Below are 6945 nucleotides of genomic sequence, written 5' to 3'. Positions count from 1 at the left end.
AGGGGACAAATCTTCAAAGACTGGGGACAGGAGGGGTCCCAGGGGACTTCTCCAGGAGCCCATGGGTGAGGGATGAAATGCCTCTGCTGCCAGCACCTGGGACTCGCCCAGCCTTGGGGATGGGATGCGGCCCCGTTCAGAGATTCTGGAAATCGCGGCTGTTGCTGGAGAACGGAACTCGGGGCTCCTCGCACGTGGGGACTGAGTCCCCTGCGGGCCCACCTGCACACGTGGGCGTGCTCTGTCTCTCCCAAGACTGAGGCCATGGCAGAGGGCACTAGAAACCCCTCCCTACTCAGCCCTGCGCCCCTGCCCTGACCACCTGGCCTCTGACCGTCACGGTCCCCGTGCTGCTTGGGTGGCAGCGCGGCTGGCAGCCCGGATGCTCGAGGCCTGGCCTAGCGCCCTCCTCATGCTTACCTACCCCCACGCCCTCGGGCAGCAGGGGTGCCCCTGGGCCCCGTGCGAGAGGGCGGTGGGCCCTGCCTGGGGGCTGGGCAGCCTCTGGCAGGTGGCCCAGCGCTCACAGCCCCCGTCTGGGCTGGGGAGGCATGGGCCCTGAATCTGCTCACTCCATCCGTCGCTGGCCTGGTGCTGGGCTGTGGCCTCTGGGTCAGCAATGGCGTCCACCCTCACTGAGAACGAAGCTGCTGGGGGTGCTGCCTGGAGGAGGGGGTCGGCCTCCAAGGGTGGGTAGGGCAGGGAAGAGCTAGCTGGCCGGGGCACCCTACCCCTCCTGGGGCAGCTAGGGGCCTGATGCCGAGGCTGGGGGCCGGGAAGGGGCAGAGGGCCCAGGCCCCAGCGGTTCTAGCTCACCCCTAAGTGAGGCCCTTTGAGGGTGGGGTGTGGCCCCAGGTCGGGACCCTCTGCCCAGCCCTGAACTCTGCTGGGAACAGCCTGAAGTTTGTCCCCCACCAGCTCCACACAGGACTCACCCTCAAGTTCCCCTGCAGGCCTGCCCGGTGACCCCTCCCGGGACCCTTAGGACGCTGGGCTTGGGGTGTCCCCTCCTTCCTGCTCCAGGGAGCCCATGTCCTGTCCAGCTGCCCCCTCGCCCAGCCTCCTCACCCTCACTGCAGCCCATTCACCCATGACTGTGCCTGAACCCTGCCTTCCCCGGGACCCCCACGACCTGCCTGGCTGGCAGGCAGCCTGGGGAGCAGCCAGCTCCCCCCCGACCTCCTGAGCTAGCCCAGGCCTCCCCCGTTCCCCCGACTGGGGCCTACTTGGCCCAGCCGGCCAGGTGTCCTGGGTCTGCCGGCCTCTGCTCCCCGCCACCCCCCCCGCTCTGCAAACCCTCAGCTCCCTTGGGGCTCCGCTCCCTGCTCACCCGTTGGTTCACAGACACACAGATGGGCTGTGTGTCACGGTGGGGGAGACCCTGGGGTGAGAGGAGGAGGGCCTCACGGCGAAACTGAGTCAGGGGTGCAGGCCCAAAGGAGGTGGGGGTCTCCCAGGAGGATAGACGGAGCTGGCCCTGGGGGGTCTGGGGTTGAGGATGGGGCTGCAGCAAGAGGAGGGGGCCAGGGTAGGAGATGCGGTCGGAAGCCACGGTCATTCGCTCAAGGATATTTATCCTCATGGTGCTGCCGTGTGTCCGCCCCGGAGACACGTCCACGCCCGCACCCCGGGAGTCCGCGAACATACCCTACGTGGGCAAAGGGTCTTTGCGGGTGTGATTGGGGGTCTGGAGACGAGGTCAGCCTGGGTTTAAGGAGGGCCAGTGACAGGGTCTCTCTCAGGGAAGAGATGGGGCCGGGCGAGGATGGAGCAGAGACTGGGGGATGCAGCCAGGAGCCCAAGGACGCTTGCCCGGAGCCCCAGGAGCTGGCCGAGGCCAGGAGGACCCTCCCTGGAGCTTCTGGAGGGAGCCTGGCCCTGGGCACCTTGGTTCCTGTCCAGTGAAACTGATTTCAGACCTCTGCGCTCCAGGCCTGGGAGAGAGTGAACAGCTACAGTTTTAGCCACCACTTCATGGTCATTTAGGAAACTAGCCGTACCTAACCTGCCCGTCTCTGCTCCAGGGGCCGAGGACACGGCAGCAGGCTGAGCAGGTGGCCGTGCCCGCCCCTCCTGCCAGGATGTTTCCTGCCTGTGTCCCCTCCTGACCTCCGCACGGAGCCCCAGTGGTCTTTTAAAACATCGGACCAGGTCCCGCCTCTTCTCTCGGCTTCTCTGGAGCCAGGAAGAGGCCTCACAGTGACTGGTGAGGCCACCCTGGGTCAGCCCCTTCCCGGCCGTTTGAACACACGTTCGGCCTCCCGCCTCGGGGCCTGGGCACCCTGCCTCTGCCCCGGGGGGCCTTCCCTGCAGGCATCTGCCTGGTCCTGCCTTCATCCCTCGGTGCCAAACTGTCCCCCCGCCGGGACCCCTGCCCTGAGCCCCCCTCACGAGCAATCGGGGTGCCCTGTCCCTAACCTCTTGCTGAATGAAGAGTGGGGAGGGCAGGAGGTGGCAACAAGGCGTGACTGAGGTCCGGGGAAGGACGCGAGCCATTTGCCTCACTAGAGGAGCTGGACCTACCCGCCCGCCCCACCTGGCTTTCCACCTGCCGTTTTTACCTGAGCTGCAGAAGGGCACCGGCTGGGGCTGTTCAGCTTCCACGCGCGGTGGACCCCAACCTAGCCCGCTCCAGGGTCCTCTGCCCCCTTCCCTGTGCCCAGTAGATCGACAAGGCCCATGGCTCTACCAGCCCCTGGACGCCACTGCTGTCTGGCTTCCAGTCTCCCCTCCAGGCACCCTCCATATGCACCTGGACAAGCTGGCTCTGCTCCCTGTAAGTCGGCTGCTCTCCCCTTAGGACTCCCTGTGGCTCCCGTGGGGCACTGGGCAGAGTGCAAACCCCAGGCCAGGTTCTTCCGGTTTCTCGGAGGCCCCCAGCCACCCCCTGGCTCTTCCTCTCCCCATCCCCATGCTCCCCCCACCCCCAGGCTTCACACTGGCCAGTGACTCTCTTGTGGGCCCACTGGCATCTGCTTTACCCTGGGCGCCCCTGCCCCCTGCCCCCTCTGTGCTGCCCTGGCACAGCTCCCCAAACTCCTGAGTCCCTGGTGTCCAGCGCTGCCCTGCCCGTGTAGACAGCGGTCTGGCACTCAGCCCCTGCCTCTGCCCCCAGACATGCCATAACCGCAGGTGCATTTTCACGCCCGCCCCTTGTCAGGTCCCCAAGATCTCTGGTGTGCTCGGGGCTGCCGCCAGCACAGAGCTGGCCAGGGAGAAGCCCCTGGAGGCTGCAGGGAGGGACCTGGGGCACCGGCTCCTGGGGACCCCTCACTGCCCTGTCCCACCCGCTCTCCTCCTTCAGGGAGAACCCTGCCTTCCTGGAGGCGGGCCTCCTCGCCTGGCCTGGTCCCTGGCTCTCATCCCCAGCAGCCTGTGTCCACCTGCCTGGCTAGTCCTGGCTGCCGGGGTCCTCCTCCAAACTGCCTGGGCCTGGCACACACCTGGCACCCCTGCGCAGGTGCGGCAGGGCCAGTGGCGGGGGGGACACAGACCTACAGGCCACCCCAAGAGGCCCAGCCCCTACCTGCCCAGCCCCCCCTGGCCTCATTAGCACAGCCTCCAGCCTCCCCATCCCAGCCCAGCCAGCCCAGGCCTCAGCGGCCAGAAACCACAGAGAAAATGCCTGTTTGTGCCAGTTATGCCGAAAGCAAAACAGTTTGTGGTTTGTGACCCAAATTTTTTGCCTTTTTTTTCAGAACATAACAAAGCTCAAGACAGCTCCCCCCACCCCCACCCCCCAGGCAGACAGAAACGATCTGTTTACACTGGCCCTCGCCCCAGGCCCAGCCCTCCACTCTAGGCGGCCTCGCAGAAGGGGTGCGGGGCCAGGCCGAGGGGAGAGCGGCAGGCTGGGGTCGGGGGGCTGCCTCCTCTGGGGTGTTGGGGACTGGGCGCCTGCTGGGCGCTGGGGTTCCCCCCGCCCCCGTCTAGCCGGGGTGGGGGTTCCACAGAGCACAGAGGGGCCGGAGGAGACCTGGCCCCCAGCTGCTGTCCTCCGAGGAAGGCCCTCCGCTCCCACCCCTTCACACAGACCCCTGGGGTGACCAGACGCTGGTGACCGTCACCCGCCTTCCTCGGCAGCCTGCACGCCTACTCCCCACCCTCCCCTCCTAACATGAGGGCCTGCGTCCCTCACCCAGCGCAGCCCTGGAGCCCAGGGTGAGAGACTCCTCTGTCCCGGGGCAGGCGCCCAGGAAGGCGGTGTCTATGGGATGGCAGGTGGAGAGCTTGGCCAGCCTGCATCAGGGAGAGCGAGGCGGGGCCCCTCCCAACCCCAGGGGCAGGCAGGACGCAAGGTGCCCGGCCCAGAGGAGGGACCAGGGAGTGATCATCCCAGACCGCGCAGTCCCCACGCAGCCCTACGGGGACCCGCCCCGCACGGCCTCCCTCCTCGCCCCCCCCTCTGCCTCAGCCTCGCGTCTCCTCCTCCTTGACCCCCCCACCCCCGCCCCGTGTCCTCTCCCATCCTCCCGTTATCCTGGCCGGTGCCGGTGCCAGGGAACCAGAGCCTAGGAGGATGTGGGGTTCCTGAGCTAGGGCTCCAGTGTTGCGGGGGACCCATCCACAAACGCACCAGTGGCGGGGGAGGCAAGGGTGCCCTCGAAGCCCACATGCCCAAGGAGGACCACCCAGATGGGGAGACTTTGCTGCCAAAGGCGCAGGAGTTGGCCAGATGCCGAGGGCGGGAAGGGCATTCTAGGCAGAGGGAAGAGGTGGGCGGCTTTGGGCGACCTGCCGCCTTCATGAGCAAAGCCGCTCAGGTGCGTACGAGGCACCAGCTGGAGCCTGAGGGTTGGGGATGTGTTAGGGGTGGAAGGGCAGAGGTCGGCCGGAGGGACGCCAGCTGGAGGAGCTTGGTGGAGCCCAGCATCCCCGCTCCAGGGCACCGGGGGTGCGCCACCCTTCTCCTGCCCCGTGGGTGGGTCTCAGCTGCCCACAGTGGGGGGGGGGGGCTGGAGGTGGGCTGGGGGGGCTCGTCCTGTCCCAGGCCCTGGAGACAATGGGGTTCCGTTTCTGCCAGGCTGGCAGCCCACGTCCCCTCACCCGGCCCCGGCCAGAGCATCATTTTGGGAAGGTCTGGCCTTATACCTCTGCTTCCCCCTCCCTCCTTGTCATCCTTGGCCTCCCCTCGATCAGGAACAGATGTGCCTCTGAGCAGGAATTCTAGCTATTTGGTTAACCAGTCACTCGAGGGAGTTTCTGATAAGGCGATTTGGTTCTCAGCGGAGCCGGTGAGGGGGAGGAGTGAGAACAAACAACTCCCACCCCTACCTTCCTGGAGCCCAGGGGCCTGGGGGACTCCCTAGCCGGGCTCTTGCCCAGGCTAGGCAGCTATGGGAGGAAAGGTTTTCCAGGCCTCTTGGGGTGCTGGGGGGTTCCACGGACGGGGGTCAGGGCTGCGGGAGGATCTCCCACGCCTGGGACCCCGGCACAGAACTTCCGTGGGAGGGAGGAAAGCCAGACCCACGCGGAGGCAGCGCCCTCCCAGCTCCTTTGACATCGGCAGGGCTGCTCGCTGCCTCCAGCCCTCGGTTCTCCCGGCCTCCTTTCTTCCGTGTTTGTGCCCGGCTCCGAGTGAGACCAGAAAGGTTCCATTCCTGCCCTGAAGACAATGACCGTGAAGGAGGAGCCTGGCGTGTCAGCTCTGGGGTAACCGGGACAGCAGGGCCGAGGAGGTGTCCAGGTCAAGGGAGTTACCCTGGGACCCTGGACCTCTGCTCCGGGTGGCCCACCACCAAGGGGCCTCTGAGCTCTCAGCCCCTGCTCAGGTGGGCCCTGTGCTAGAGCAGCCCTGTTCAGAGCCTGGGAGTGGCGCGCCCCAAATGAGCCAGATCTGCCCCTTGGTTCCTCGGACGCCAGTGCCACATCTTATCTTCTGTTCATGATGTCACCTGCTGGGGCGCTTTGATGTTTATTTGGTCTTCCAGCCCTTAAGCACTCAGCTCATAGCTCCATGGACCCCAGTATACAGACCAATATCTGATACAGAGTAGAGACTCGGTGTGGGCTCCCTGAATGGACAGAGGGACAAGAGGGTGGACAGGTAGATGTATGTGTGCGCACGTATGTACACATATACGAATGCACGTATGTAGGTGGATGGACGGGTGGACGGGGGATGGGTAGATGCGGGGATGGGCATGTGTTTGAACTGATGCGTGGACGTATACAAGGCAGCTGCGAGAGGAGCAACGCCCCCCGTGTTGTCCCTCGTGACAGCGATAGTCCCTAGGAGGAGGGGGCAGTCAGAGACTGAGTGCTATTGAACGTCGATCCTCACCGACGTTCTGTGTGCCAATTCAGATTGTCATGTATCTACTTCTGGGGTCTGGAACGCAACAGGGATTGGAAGATATGTGCGGATTCAAGGGAGTTTAAAGGCCTTGTCTGGATGAACACGCGTCTGGAAATTGTCCTAAGAGGACCAAGAAGTCTGAGCCTGTCAATAGACAGGTTGCCAAGTGAAAGCTGTAAAACCTACCCGAGAAAAAGGCACAGGGCCTGGAGGGTTTTATGGGCACGGCTCCCCTCCCACCCCCACGTTCAAGATCATGCCTGTGCTGTGCAAAAGGGTGTGAGCCTGACGGTGAACAGCGTTCTGATGCAAGTTCTGTGTTCACATAACCCTCATACCGAACCCAATCAGGACAGCGCAAAAAAAGGAAAAACCTCAGACCAAGTTCACATGTGAAGATAGACACAAAAATTGTAAATAAAAGAATGAGCAAATTAAATCCAGCAGTGTATTGAATTAGAGTAATAACACACCATGACCAAACAGAGTTTACTTCCAGGAATGCAAGGATGACTCAACATTAAGAAATCCATTAATATCATCTTGTTAATAGGCCATAGGACGGACGAGAGAAGAGAAAACCATGTAAGAATATAGATAGGGGCCCAAACAGGTTTCATAAAGTTGAAATTACACTCGCAGTTATA

This window comes from Sus scrofa, chromosome 2, assembly GCF_054392235.1.
Source record: "Sus scrofa isolate SSC_HxYL_T2T_F1_AM1 chromosome 2, Sscrofa_HxYL_maternal_Yorkshire_Landrace_v2.0, whole genome shotgun sequence".
Taxonomy (NCBI): Eukaryota; Metazoa; Chordata; class Mammalia; order Artiodactyla; family Suidae; genus Sus; species Sus scrofa.
The sequence above is the reverse complement of the archived record's forward strand: the minus strand, read 5'-3'. Positions refer to the sequence as shown.